This window comes from Mixophyes fleayi, chromosome 1 (genome assembly GCF_038048845.1).
Source record: "Mixophyes fleayi isolate aMixFle1 chromosome 1, aMixFle1.hap1, whole genome shotgun sequence".
Lineage (NCBI taxonomy): Eukaryota > Metazoa > Chordata > Amphibia > Anura > Limnodynastidae > Mixophyes > Mixophyes fleayi.
Genome location: NC_134402.1, coordinates 97,795,641 through 97,808,718, shown reverse-complemented (window position 1 = coordinate 97,808,718; position 13,078 = coordinate 97,795,641). Strand labels below are relative to the sequence as shown.

The window sequence follows — 13,078 nt, the reverse complement described above, 5'->3', positions numbered from 1 at the left end:
TATTATGTTTGTGTATTTATAAGTGACTTTATGCAAAATGTACTCTATTTCAAAAGTTTTAAAATATAGTCCCACAACTAATTCATCATACATAAGAGGTCAGAGAATGTATTATAATTACCACTTAGAAATTGCACTACCCATCATTACAATTCACCCCCCCCCCCCCCGTCTCAAGTCTATCGGGAGTATTTACTAGTAAGGTATAAATGTGCAATGATGCAGCAATCCAGCTTTGAGGTACCTAGTGCATGTTCTATAATAAAGGCAAATATCTTATTGATTGCTATATGTTTTTGAATAGTTTTCAGTTGCTAATGAGCCCCCTGTGTATAATAACACAGTCTTCCCAATTCCAGCTAAATTGCATTTTCCTTTCTTATGTAACATAACCATATTCTACCCACTTTTACGCGTTTATGCATTTTCTTGTATTGACTCATATTCAAAACTATTGTTTAATTAGCATCCCCAGACATCACTCTTCTACTCTTGACAGTATCCAAAGATCCTTTCCTACAATGACAGTCATCCCTGCTCCAAGTTCTCTACTGACTATACACAGCAATTCAATACAAAATCCACCCTCACGCCACAATATCAGACCTAATTGCCATTAATCCATGAGCAACCACCTGCACTCTGATGCCAGTCTGTTCTCTATGCTCTGTGCCAACACAGCTGTATCCCTTCTACAAAGCTTCTGGTATGCTATATTTTATCTTTGAAACTCCCTTCATCTCACAGTATGCCAAAAATTATTTTAAACCCCTTCATGCACAGAGTATGAAATGACCTAGTATTGCACTGTGTATCAAAAGTAAAGATTATGTCCAACCAAGAGCACTTTTGTGCCCCTTAATAGTAAAGTTAGATCCCACATATTACTGAACTATAAGCTGTTTATTATACTTGCATTACTCTCTTGCAATATAGTTTGAGTCCGTACTAGACCAAAGTTCTAACTATGTAAAGCCCTTCCCTAATGGATTCTTTTTAGATCATTAGTTTGTGTTAGGTTTCGCAATAGGTGGTGTCCTCACAATACAGTAGTTATATCAAATTATATATATATATATATATATATATATATATATATATATATATATATTATATACTAGCATACATGCATATGTATTATCTATTTTGTCACCTATTCATCTCCTGGTGATTACTGTATCTAATTAGTTTATCACAGACCTTCTTGCTGCATATATTGTTCATTGGAAATTAATATTCATTTATCTAGTAATGCTAGTAAGTTTAATTGTTATATATGTTCTCTATCGTTTGCTGATTGACTTTTAATTATATATGCACAAGTCTCCTCCCTTCTCAACAGCAGCTACCACTGTTATTTTAGAACAGGTCTTATGATCTTAAAAGTTATGGGGGTTAACAGTCATAAACATAATATAAAGTGTTGTGTGTTGTTGAATCAGGGACATAGATTGATATATATGGTCTGATTTGTTAAGGAGAGCAAAGCAAAAAAAAAAAAAAAGTAAGTTTGCTCCTGGACAATGCAAGGGGTGCAAATTAGGTTATTATTTTGCACAAGTTAAATACTGGTTGTATTTTCATGCAGCACACAAATATTTAATAGCTTTATTTTTGCACTGATATTTAAAGTTGATCTAGGATATGTCATATCCCAACTATAAATCTGTGCCCACATTTTAAATTTACCTCCCCTTCAATGGAACATGGTTATTTGTTTTTTATGCTTTGATCTCCTTAATGACTCAGGCCCTTTGTTTCGAATAAACCACCATTAGAAATCGGTGATAATAGGTTAGAAAAGAGTTTTCCTTCTTGTCTTTCCTTGAAAAAATTGCAGGAGGAGTGAGACTGTGCTGCTGGATGACCGTTGCTATCCAATTAGGTACCGACATTCTTTTTTTTGTTTTTTTTTATTAAATCTCTTTTTTATTGAAATTTAAACAGCTTTTACAAACATCCCTAACTTGCATCTGAACAATGTATTGAGGATATTACAGAGTAAAAAGAAAGAGAGGACAACAGTCCGGCATATAACATACTGTCTAGTATTCAATAGTAAAACATATAGGGATAGGGGAAAGATAAAGATGGGTAAAGAGCGGGGAGGAAAGGCAAGGCTGATGGTGGGGGAGGGGGGGTTAAGGGAGTTCACTTGTTCCACTGAGAATATAATGGTGAATCCTTGAATTCAAGCCACTCAAACCAGACATAGTAATATTCCTTATATTTATCCATTGATGAATAAAGTATATCGTCCATTATCCTATAGTGTTCCAATCGGGCAAACCACTCTTTAATAGTAGGGATATTTGGGGATCTCCAGTGGACTGGAATCACGGCCTTTGCCGCGTCACTGAGATTTTTAACTGTTGATTTTTTATACTGGGAGATAGTCATTTTATTATCATTTAAAACCCAATATTTTGGGCAATTAGTAGCTCGACACCCATTATTTCTTTGGCAACAATAAGAACTGCATCCCAAAAAGTTCTAAGTGCTCTGCGCTCCCACCATATATGTAATGGGGTACCTGACGCCGACAAGCAACGCCAACACAGGTTAGACACCCCCGGAACCATCTAAGCCAGCAGGCTGGGGCATCTATACCACCTAGTCATCACCTTGTACTGTGTTTCCCTTACCCGTATACTAATAGAGCTAGACTGAGTGCGTAAACAGATGTCACTCCAATCCTGTTCAGCTATTGAGCAATTCAGATCCCTCTCCCAATCCCGTATGAAGGTGGGTTGCTTACTAAAGGCATGCTCAATGTGGATGCTGTAGATGATAGATAGCGTATGCCTAGGATATATTGGGGTGGTACATAAAGATTCAAACTGAGTAAGCGGCCGTCCCGCAGACTCCCAATTCCCGGAGGACCCTAGAAAGTGGCGGAGCTGTATGTGTCTCCAAATCTCCGCATCCGGGAGTTCCCATTTGGACTGGATATCAGTGAAAGGCAAAACCCCAGACACGTCCACCAGCTGGCTGACCCTATGAAGTCCCACCCCACTCCAATGTTTGAAAGTTCGTCTAGTCAGGCCTGGGGGGAAGTCCGGGTTGTCACATATCGGAGTCAAAGGTGAATGTCGCGAGGAGATGTGAGGAATCGCGCTCAGTTTGGCCCATCTGCCGCCATTCTTTTGAGGCTTACATCGCACATATGGGGCAGATCTGGGAGCTTTCCTTGAGCACTACATGCCAACTGCCAACAACTATGTTCAATTTGCCCAAACAAAGTCTTGTAGCATTCACAAGCATTTAACAACATAAAAATCCAATAATTTGTGTAACTTGCACTGTCTGAAATCTGTATTTACATTTGCTATGCAGCAGAGTGAAACTATTATGTCCTGTAGCTCTATTTGACCCATGTTATTAAACACGCCTTAAAGTTTAGAACTGCAATAAGCAAATCTTAAGTGTACAGAATGTAAAATCATAACATTTGCCATGGACAGACATGTATAATATAACCCAGTGCTACCCTACTGTAGAGTGAATCTGTCATTATGAATTTAAAAGGACCCACCATTAGAATTCAGAAAATAAACATCTACCATTACCTTTTCAGTGCTTCCCCCACACTAATTGTATTTGGAAAATCTTTCTTTTAAATATATATTAAAATGTCTACAGCATGTGTCTCTTTCTAGAACAAACACATATTACTGAATCACACATTGCTAACTTATATAATACCCTTTCTTGAGAACATTAAAAATTGATAAGTAATTTACAGCAGAAATACTGATGCATTGTAGATCAGGAAAAGATATGAAAAGAGAATTACAATAGATAATTTAAAAAGAACAACTTTGAACAGGTTTGACTCATTTAAAAAAAGCCCATTGATAGTAACAAAGGAAAAAAATAACACATTTCAAAGTAACTGTGATTTACATAATAGATGCAAATAGATTAAAAAATGCATGGCTTTTTTAACAATTGTTAAAGTAGCGCAGTTTGTAATTCCATTAAGAAAAATGTTTGATGATGATGATGTTTGGCTCTAATGGTTGATGTATGAAATCAATGGTCCTCTCTCCCCTCTAAAGACGTGTTGGAATATGCCTAACATATAGCAAGGGGGATAGAGGTTTTCCTTCTGTGGTGTTCATCAAACTCAACAAGCAAGCTGGTTAGCAAGTATACTATTCAAGATCTCTAAATGTTAATGCTTCTAGCTAATTTTTGGCTCCTTCTCTAAATAATCCAATCTGGGCTGACCAACAATATTTCTTATGGGGCCTTTAGAGTGTTAAATGTTGATTTCTGAAGTATAATTGATATCTAGGACAACAGCTCCTTTTCATTGACAGCTTAATGAGCATGAAGCTCTAATGCACTGGAAATGCTCTGTGCAGTAATTAAATACTGAAGTTAAATGTGATTTTACCTGTAAACAAACAAGAGATCTAGGATCTAGTTCTTGTCCTCTGATTCCCCAGACAACTGCTCTTGAAAAATATTATTAAGGAGCGTTGGCTGCAGATAATGCTTCAGTGATTTGCTGTATTGTATCCGTAACTTAGCTTTATGTATATATATATATATATATATATATATATATATATATATATATATATATATTTATATATATATATATATATATATATATATATAAATATATATATATATATATATATATATATATATATATATATAAATATATAAATATATATATATATATATATATATATATATATATATATATATATATATATATATATATATATATATAATCTGTAATAAGGACATTAGAAAGATGACGGGATCTAACTGATTCTGGTTTTCTGGTGGAAGTGACTTGGTTAAGATAAGTGAGAACAAAGCTACATGTGATAGGGGAAGTGTTATAGTTTGGGGAGTGAAATGAGTGAAAACAAGTGGAAAGCCACAGAGATAGCCAGAAAGTGAAAGGAGCAGGGTCCCCAGGAGCTGACAGAGCAGTGATGGGTGAGATGTGTCTGGCTACCTCTCCTCATTCAAATATTTAGGACCTCTTTTTCCACAGTTAATTTACTGCAGATTCTGCAGTATAAAATACTGGTGGGTGTAGGATGGGTTTATTGTCAAAGTAAGCAGGGCCTTCAATAAATATTCATGTGTTATGATAAGCCCTGTCCCTAAAGGTCACTATCATTTACTAAAGAGATATATAGGAGCTGAGGTCCCTGAATTGTCTGCGGCCACAGTCACCACAGCCCCCTCTACCATGTGTCATAGGCAGCCACAGTTAATGCCCTGAGTGCCAAAAGCTCAGCCAGCTCCCGTGTGATCATGTAAAGCAATATTAAAGCCGGAGGGGTAGGTCAACATATAGCCAATTGTAGCATTTTAGCAACAGCATAAAGTAGACATGTGCGGCTTCAACCAAACTGGAGCAGAACATTTGAGGCATCAAATGCGATTGTATATAAAAAAAAAAGTTCATACGTTATTTAGTCTCATTATTTCTGTGTCTGAGACTCACATTTTGGTCTCTGTCTGAAACATTGGTCAAACATCCATCTTGTTAACTCTGATCGGTTTGTCTTTTTTTAAATGAACTTCAGGTCAAAAGTATTTTTGAAAATATATGTATTTTATATTAGGGATATTTCATAACTATCTCAACTTTATTTCTTCCCTCTATATTCACTTTTTATTATATACACAGATCATCCATAACATTAAAACTACCTGCTTAATATTCTGTAGGTCCCCCTTGTGCCGTCAAAACTGCTCTGACCCATCGAGGTATGGACTACACAATACCTTTGAAGGTTTCCTGTGGTATCTGGCACCAAGACATTAGCAGTAGATCCTTTAAGTCCAGTAAGTTGCGTGATGGGATCTCCATGGCTCTGACTCGTTTTCCAGCACATCCCACAGATGCTTGATCGGATTAAGATCTGAGAAATTTGGAGGCCAAACCAGCACCTTGAACTTTTTGTCATCTTCCTCAAACCATTCCTGTGGCAGGGCGCATTATCCTACTTAAAGAGGCCACCGCCATCAGGGAATACAGTTGCCATGAAGGGTATACTCGGTCTGCAACAATGTTTAGGTAGGTTGTAAGTGTCAAAGTAACATCCACATGAATGCCAGGACCAAAGGTTTCCCAGGAGAACATTGACTAGAGCATCACTCTGCCTCCGGCTGATTGCCTTCTTCCCACAGTGCATCTGGTAGGCAGTGAACAGGCATGCTGACTAGTCTTTGGCTATGCAGCCCCAGCACTCTGTGATCTGACATATTTCTATAATAGCAGCATTAATTTTTTCAGCAATTTGTAGTACAGTAGATCTTCTATGGGATTTGACCAGACAGGCTAGCCTTCGCACCCCATAGGCATCTTGGGCATCCTTGACCCTGTCAACGGTTCATCAGTTGGGTTGTCCTTCCTTGGACCACTTTTGATAGGTACTAACAACTGCGTACCAGGAACACCCCACAAGGCATGCCGTTTTGGAAATGCTCTGACCCAGTCATCTTGCCATCGCAAATTGGCCATTGTCAAAGTCACTGAGATCCTTATGCTTGCCCAACACATCAACTTCAAGAACTGACTGTTCACTTGCTAACTAATATATCCCACTCCTTGACAAGTGCCATTGTAATGGGATAAATAATGTTATTCACTTCTCTTGTCAGTGGTTTTAATGTTGTGGCAGATTGGTGTATATTGTTGAAATACCTCATTCTACATGCATTTGGGGTTAGTTCCCACTTATTAAAATTGAATGTGAATAGGCTACTAGTACAGCATCTTCCTCTAATTATTTTTATCTAGATTAATATCATAGATGTCAGCATGACCAATTTCATCCAGGAGATATTTGTATGCTTCCAAACCTAGCCCTGATGTTTTATTGAATTAGCCTAAACTCAAGTAATTAACTTGCTATAGAAGGTATGTTTAACATCAATTAATGACTTGAGACCAGGTTCATTCAGTAAAAAAGCTAGTGCTAAATTCAGGGGCAGACATCAAGCACATGCATAGAAAGGTATTGGTTGTATATAGTTGATCCAAGGTGAAATTAAAGCAGCTTCAGCATAATTTTTTTTATTATTAGGAATGCGGAGTGGAACATAATTCAAATGTATATTTTTTTAACTAAAAAACAAATTTCAATAATAATTTTGAACTAATATGTAAATATATAACTTTTGCATTAGTCAACATGACAAGAAAATTGTATAGCTCAATAAACAACCATAAAAGTACTTGTTTAAACTGTATTTGAACATTTAAAATGAAGAACTGAGTTCTTGACAGACACACACACATAGAAATTGCTTATTGTATAAATTTATTTTAACTAGTGGTGAATTTTGTATTGGAAATGTACTGATTTCTGAGGATGTATGCCATGTTGGTGAAAATTTATTTTTGTAACTTCTGAAGAGAGGAAATCCCATGCTAATTAGGACTTTCATCTGTGAGTGACCAACACATCTTTTTCGCCTGAATACACAGCAGGGGGTCATTACCTTTCTATCCTGTGCATTCAATCATGTTAAAAATGTAGGGAACTATTTGAGTAATTTGAGTAATGTAATAGCAAGTAATTTAGGAAATCACAGATTGATGTAAATTTTCTTAAGTTTAAATTGCGTTAAATACAAGTTTAGAGAATATAGTACAAGCTGATGCTAAACATCAGATGTAATAACTCAGATTTTGTGGTGCCAGGTAGGATCAGGTGGCTGGGATACCTCCTGCCAACATGTGTGTCAGAAACAGTATATAAAGAGCTGTATTTTGTATTTTAGCTGTAGTATACCATCTGTATTTCTGTATTAGCACTAGTACCTCCAACTAGTGTGTAAAAGGTCCTTGTAAAGACCCTTGACATCACTGATAGCAGGTAGTGGCAGCCGAATCCTCCTACAACTATTGTGTATTGATATATATGGTTAATGTGGTTTATTATGATTAATTATATCTAATGATCGATATTTATAGTTATATTTGCTATAATTTGAACCATATGGGTATGTATGAAATTTACTAAACTATAAATAGATTAGACACAGATACAACATAGATAGATAAAGGATAGACAGACAGATATATAGATGGTTATTACACAAAGCAGAGAAAATGTAAATATAGTATATACCTACTATCAATTCATAAGTATATAACCATTGTCAATTTGCTATTGAACTGTTTAACTGAAGATCTCTCACAAAATTATTTTCATGTAATTACATACTTTTTTGATGAATCAAGTGCACGAGGAAGTGAGGAAAACCTCTTGAAAATGTATACATTTATAAACAATAATCAGTTGATAACTGGGATTATTCCTTCTACCTTATAAATACATGTATTGTATTACACTACATACAAGTATTTAAATCAATCTAAAAAGGATTTACAAAACCTGTTTTATGAACCAATGAAACATAACTTTCTCACGGCAACATGATACAGAGCATATAGCACTAAGTAGTTTATAATAATTACTCCCTTTTTCATGCCTTTCCCTAGGGAACTGTTGAGGATTTATGTCCTTTTATGTTCAACAAACAAGTCTGGTTTGTCCAACAAAGTTTCTGTTCTCATTTGGGAATTTATGAATTACTCATTTATTTTCTATGCACCACAGCTGCAACAAGACTTCAAAACAGAGGTGATGGTGTTAGGATGGCCGTTTCTAGAAACTTGTAGGGGGGCTTTGAGTAAAACAATAAAGCAGAACATTTTGCCATAGTGCCTGCACAGGACGAGTCAGCCCTACTGACCTTCGCAGGGGAAATCTATTATGCAAAATAGGATAGATAGGCCTTTTCCAAATTACACAAACTGGAATAAAGTGAATATGATCTAGTCCTAGTATTCTCTTTTTACTATACTTACAAGGCTAATAATTACTATAAAGGACAAAAATATGGGATATCTTAGAGCCTATACAAAGACGTCACTATTCCCATACATATTATTACTGAAACACTTGTGATTAATCAAGTGTAAGCAAATCTCTGCGATACTGGTCTTCATGCTGAAAATGTAGAATGACTTTATTGAAACATGAAAATCAACGTTTTAAAGGTCACACAGGACATTCACTTAGTGTGTACATATAACCCTTCCCATATATGGATCAAAAACTCCACCTCCCACATTGGAACTAATTGAGCTAGTGGGGGGGAGGGTTCAAATACAAAAATCATTTTAACAAAAAAGCCTGTCCCCTGGCCTGATCTGTTCCCCTTTGCCTTTTGTGGCCTTTATATAATCATGGGGCTTGTAAGTGACTTACATTATCTCTACAATTTATAATAAAAATATTCCAACATTCCACCGTATGATGGCCAAAAGTATCTGCTCAGTATCTCTGAGCTGGCCAATATCATATACTACATTACACAAACAACTGCACAGGAAAAGACTTTGTACACGTTTAAACTCCAGTCTCTTTCTTTCTGAATAGGGAGCCCTTGGCCACGAGCTGCTCACTATGTCAGAGGGAAATCCTTCGGATACCAATATGCAGAATCAGCAAATGTCAAAGAAGACACAGTGTACAAACTACTACTCTTATTACATGCTGTACTTTTTGGAAAGTAAAAAATATTATATTGAAATAAGAATATTCCATTATTTACAACAATATACACAATTATTTTTTAAAAAAAAAAAACTAATTAAATATGCATATATTGCAATCACAAATTATATATTAAAAACAAAATTAAAAACACATGGGAGAACAAAATCAATGTATGTGATGTCATCATTATTGTTCTCTTTCCAGGTAAAATACTTTTATCATAGCTGTATACCATCTTTGAAAAACAGTAATTATATCTAATTTGATGCTATTGTTTCAGGCACTTTCTCTAAGCTCAGGGTCTAAAAATAACTTTAATAGCTACTTTACAATATAATATGTCAAGGAACATTGATTCACAAAAACACTAAATTGTTCCCATATACTGCATTAATGTGGGATACACATTTATGCAGTTGCCAGCTATTATTTGTTCACACGTATAAATATATACTTTCCATTATTATTGGATTACATAATAATTAAGCCACTGAATTTAGCACAGCTAATTTGCAACATTTTTTGTTCAAAAACACAATCAAACCTGACATTATATGTCCAAAAACAAAGCCTTCATTGGTGTATATGTGGATAAATATTGATAAGTGTCGCAACTGTTCCTGGCTATGTGAAATTTTAGACAGTGTGTGCAATGTGTTCTAGGATGACTGACAGACAAGAATTTGATACTAGGCAAAACAACATGACATTTTAGTGCTGCTTCACTACTAAGTGGATAACTTAATTTGGCAGTTCATGATATGTTGGGTACTATACTTCCTATTGTATCACAGATGGTATGTTGTCTTATATATGCCAAAAAAAAAAAACAACATTATATTGTTTCTTGATGATACCTAAGATGACCATACAGGGCGGCCATATATGGATCCAAAACCATCACAGATCCTGGTCAACACCTGATAGAGGGGACCTACTAATGGAAAATGCAATCAAACCATGACCACTATGGATTATGCATGTAGTTCTCATCCAACCCAACTAATCATATGTGCATACCCATATTGCACATAGATTCAGCTGCTTGGCAATTAGGTTGACCTGACAGATTTCCCAGTGTGTCAGTATCTTACGACTGAACAGATCGAACAATCCTGAGGCTCAACCCGAGTGCCAGGATCAATTTCCCAGTTGGCCACAAATATTTTACTCAATTATTTCACAAAGTCTGTTAGATAACAAACAAGTACAACAAAATTACAATGCATATACCATTTTTACACTGTAATTCAAACTGCACATAGAGTAATGGATGTTGTTAAAGGATGCTTCTCTTCTCTAGTTGTACAAAATTATCTTCTTTCATTTTGTATTATACTTTTAGTAATGTACTCAAAGGTGTTAAATGTTTGTTTAAAATGACTGAGCAACATGATAAGAAACAAGACTCTAGAAGAAGAGGACTGTGTGGCAGGTGAAGAATCACAACTGTCTGGCTGAAGTAGAACAGATGGTATGTCTGCTATTTCAGCTGATTAAACAGGGAAAGGATTCTTTTCAAGTTGACAGCAAGCTGCCTGCACAATACTTACAAGCATTCAGTACCCAGGACATAGCCCCACGACTGTGTGCCAAGTTAATGAGATGCCTTTCATAGCATGTTAACATTTAGTTGCCAGGCATGTTTTGATATTTTATTTCAAATTCCAAAACTCCTTGTTAAAAAAATGTCCTGCAAGCTAAGATTTCATGATCAAAACCTAGTTTTTGAGTCTAGGTATGGAGACATTTAGACTCCACAAAGTGTTTTGGCGTCCCAGGAAGTCAAAGGATTGATTTCAACAGATTAGGCATATACGATAGAGAAAGTGGCCGAACCAAGACAAAAACACATATCTCAGAGGCAGATAATAATACAAATGGAAATGGCTTGTTCCAGAAAGCGCTGAAACATAATTCTTTCTATAATGTTAGTGGTACGCTAAGTTAATTACCTTATGTTTTTTTGTATGGACTTACTGTCTTCCAAATAAATATTCTATTATTATTACTTAAAATCATATAGTGGATACAACACTTTACTCTGAATTGTTTTTGTGTTTGATTCTAACTACACCTTACATATTTTTGGTTGCCCTTGACATTTTGAATATATACTTACATACATGGGACACACAGACTGACACACACACACGGGACACATAGACCGGCACAAACATGTCTGTGCTGAGATAGATACTGAGAATAGTGTCGTTGAGTAATGAAGAAATAAATAGTAGAACTTCAGTTTGTTCATTCTGCTTCCTAAATAAAGTTTTGTCAGAACATCAATTTCAGGTGACTAAGTTATACACATGACGGTCATTTTTATGTAGACCAAAATGCATTGAAATCTATGTAAATAGATCACCTATGGCTTCTGCATTCAATACAAATTTAATTGTGACAACTGGCCACTCACCAATTGGCAAGTTAGACTGAGCAGTGGGATGTGCTGGTATGTTATACGGTTGTATACTGGCCCACTTCGACTACTGCCTAAAACATTTTATTTTTATGAACCATGAAGGTAGAACACATTGTCAAATGTTCTACTGCAGCTCTGTAGTCGTCAAAGCAGGTTCTTGAAGCAAAATTATATTTTATTAGCTCAAGTGTCCTAATATGGACAGCTACCGTTACTAGTTGAAGGTACTAGTGACATCCAGAAAATTACAGTTTTTGACAGTTTTGTATACAGTTTTTGACACATGTCAGCAGGGGGTAACGCCGCCCCCTGATCTTAGATGCTTCCAAGAAGTCTTAAATATTTCATTCAGAGATTAAAATCAGGATCTGAGGTGTTCTTTAAACTTAGATTTTAAATGCAATTTATACTTAACAACATGATAAAAACTTTCAAATATATCAAGGTTTTAACAAGGGACAGGAGGGAAACATTCTTGAAAGGAAGAGAAGTATTAGAACACAAGGACATGCACTGAAACTGGAGGGAAGTAGGTTCAGAGGAAATTTGAGGAAAAACTACTTCTAAGAAAGGGTAGTGGATAAGTAGAACAACCTCCCATCAGAGGTGGTAATAGCTAATACAATAGAGCAATTTAAGCATGCTTGGGATAGACATAAGTATATATTCTTACAAAGATTAAAGGACCAAATAGGGTTTTAGGTTACCATAGGTTAATAAAAAAAAAAGGGTAGACTATATGTGCCAAGCGGTTCTTATCCGTCATCAAATTTATGAAGTTTATGAAGTCTAACCCTAAGCTGCTAGACATAAAAGGATATAAAACTGTTACTTTATAGTGTTTACCTCTCAAATTGCAACAATTGTACTTTGCCATTGGACTATTTGTCTGCTGTTTATGTAATTTACTTTTTTTCTATGTTTATATGGTTTGAATAAAAAAGTTAAAAAGAACATCATTGCTCCTCTTTTGAAGCATAAACATTACATTTTTGTACTAATTATGTGAAGATTAGTCATTCCTACTTTTTAGACTCCCCTCTGGGACATCCCGGAGCAGAGGTTCGAGCGAGAAGTTTAGGGGCATCAATATTGT

At 35.6% G+C, this 13,078-nt stretch overlaps 1 protein-coding gene across 3 annotated transcripts in view; it reads right to left on the bottom strand.

Annotated features, from left to right (window-relative positions):
- The window catches only part of PDGFC (platelet derived growth factor C), a 231,480-nt gene that overhangs the window by 75,830 nt on the left and 142,572 nt on the right, over window positions 1–13,078 (bottom strand). The gene's annotated exons all lie outside the window — the stretch shown is intronic.